This window comes from Chanos chanos, chromosome 3 (assembly GCF_902362185.1).
Source record: "Chanos chanos chromosome 3, fChaCha1.1, whole genome shotgun sequence".
In the NCBI taxonomy this organism is placed as follows: Eukaryota; Metazoa; Chordata; class Actinopteri; order Gonorynchiformes; family Chanidae; genus Chanos; species Chanos chanos.
Genome location: NC_044497.1, coordinates 962,501 through 965,000, shown reverse-complemented (window position 1 = coordinate 965,000; position 2,500 = coordinate 962,501). Strand labels below are relative to the sequence as shown.

At 42.5% G+C, this 2,500-nt stretch overlaps 1 protein-coding gene across 1 annotated transcript in view; it reads right to left on the bottom strand.

The window, feature by feature from the left end:
- Positions 1 to 2,500, bottom strand: part of LOC115807459 (liprin-alpha-3-like) — a 32,231-nt gene that overhangs the window by 8,485 nt on the left and 21,246 nt on the right. The window lies entirely within an intron of this gene.

Here is a 2,500-nt window from a genome sequence, read left to right as displayed (position 1 = left end):
GGCCGAGAGACAGTAAGTCTGTTGTCTTAGTTTAGTAAGGAGCCTAGAGACAGTAAGTCTGTTGTCTAAGTTTAGTAAAGGGCTGAGAGACAGTAAGTCTGTTGTCTCAGTTTAGTAAGGGGCCTAGAGACAGTAAGTCTGTTGTCTTAGTTTAGTAAGGGGCCTAGAGACAGTAAGTCTGTTGACTTAGTTTAGTAAGGGGCCTAGAGACAGTAAGTCTGTTGTCTTAGTTTAGTAAGGGGCCTAGAGACAGTAAGTCTATTGTCTTAGTTTAGTAAGGGGCCGAGAGACAGTAAGTCTGTTGTCTTAGTTTAGTAAGGGGCCTAGAGACAGTAAGTCTGTTGTCTTAGTTTAGTAAGGAGCCTAGAGACAGTAAGTCTGTTGTCTAAGTTTAGTAAAGGGCTGAGAGACAGTAAGTCTGTTGTCTCAGTTTAGTAAGGGGCCTAGAGACAGTAAGTCTGTTGTCTTAGTTTAGTAAGGGGCCTAGAGACAGTAAGTCTGTTGACTTAGTTTAGTAAGGGGCCTAGAGACAGTAAGTCTGTTGTCTTAGTTTAGTAAGGGGCCTAGAGACAGTAAGTCTGTTGTCTTAGTTTAGTAAGGGGCCGAGAGACAGTAAGTCTGTTGTCTTAGTTTAGTAAGGGGCCTAGAGACAGTAAGTCTGTTGTCTTAGTTTAGTAAGGGGCCGAGAGACAGTAAGTCTGTTGTCTTAGTTTAGTAAAGGGCTGAGAGACAGTAAGTCTGTTGTCTTAGTTTAGTAAGGGGCCGAGAGACAGTAAGTCTGTTGTCTTAGTTTAGTAAGGGGCCTAGAGACAGTAAGTCTGTTGTCTTAGTTTAGTAAGGGGCTTAGAGACAGTAAGTCTGTTGTCTTAGTTTAGTAAGGGGCCTAGAGACAGTAAGTCTGTTGTCTTAGTTTAGTAAGGGGCCTAGAGACAGTAAGTCTGTTGTCTTAGTTTAGTAAGGGGCCGAGAGACAGTAAGTCTGTTGTCTTAGTTTAGTAAGAGGCTGAGAGACAGTAAGTCTGTTGTCTTAGTTTAGTAAGGGGCCTAGAGACAGTAAGTCTGTTGTCTTAGTTTAGTAAGGGGCCTAGAGACAGTAAGTCTGTTGTCTTAGTTTAGTAAAGGGCTGAGAGACAGTAAGTCTGTTGTCTTAGTTTAGTAAGGGGCTTAGAGACAGTAAGTCTGTTGTCGTAGTTTAGTAAGGGGCCTACAGACAGTAAGTCTGTTGTCTTAGTTTAGTAAGGGGCCTAGAGACAGTAAGTCTGTTGTCTTAGTTTAGTAAAGGGCTGAGAGACAGTAAGTCTGTTGTCTTAGTTTAGTAAGGGGCCTAGAGACAGTAAGTCTGTTGTCTTAGTTTAGTAAGGGGCCGAGAGACAGTAAGTCTGTTGTCTTTGTTTAGTAAAGGGCTGAGAGACAGTAAGTCTGTTGTCTTAGTTTAGTAAGGGGCCGAGAGACAGTAAGTCTGTTGTCTTAGTTTAGTAAGGGGCCTACAGACAGTAAGTCTGTTGTCTTAGTTTAGTAAGGGGCCGAGAGACAGTAAGTCTGTTGTCTTAGTTTAGTAAGGGGCCTAGAAACAGTAAGTCTGTTGTCTTAGTTTAGTAAGGGGCCGAGAGACAGTAAGTCTGTTGTCTTAGTTTAGTAAGGGGCCTAGAGACAGTAAGTCCGTTGTCTTAGTTTGGTAAGGGGCCGAGAGACAGTAAGTCTGTTGTCTTAGTTTAGTAAGGGGCCTAGAGACAGTAAGTCTGTTGTCTTAGTTTAGTAAGGGGCTGAGAGACAGTAAGTCTGTTGTCTTAGTTTAGTAAGGGGCCGAGAGACAGTAAGTCTGTTGTCTTAGTTTAGTAAGGGGCCTAGAGACAGTAAGTCTGTTGACTTAGTTTAGTAAAGGGCTGAGAGACAGTAAGTCTGTTGTCTTAGTTTAGTAAAGGGCTGAGAGACAGTAAGTCTGTTGTCTTAGTTTAGTAAAGGGCCTAGAGACAGTAAGTCTGTTGTCTTAGTTTAGTAAAGGGCTGAGAGACAGTAAGTCTGTTGTCTTAGTTTAGTAAGGGGCCGAGAGACAGTAAGTCTGTTGACTTAGTTTAGTAAAGGGCTGAGAGACAGTAAGTCTGTTGTCTTAGTTTAGTAAGGGGCTGAGAGACAGTAAGTCTGTTGTCTTAGTTTAGTAAAGGGCTGAGAGACAGTAAGTCTGTTGCCTTAGTTTAGTAAAGGGCTGAGAGACAGTAAGTCTGTTGTCTTAGTTTAGTAAGGGGCCGAGAGACAGTAAGTCTGTTGTCTTAGTTTAGTAAAGGGCTGAGAGACAGTAAGTCTGTTGTCTTAGTTTAGTAAGGGGCTGAGAGACAGTAAGTCTGTTGTCTTAGTTTAGTAAAGGGCTGAGAGACAGTAAGTCTGTTGTCTTAGTTTAGTAAGGGGCCTAGAGACAGTAAGTCTGTTGTCTTAGTTTAGTAAGGGGCCTAGAGACAGTAAGTCTGTTGACTTAGTTTAGTAAGGGGCCTAGAGACAGTAAGTCT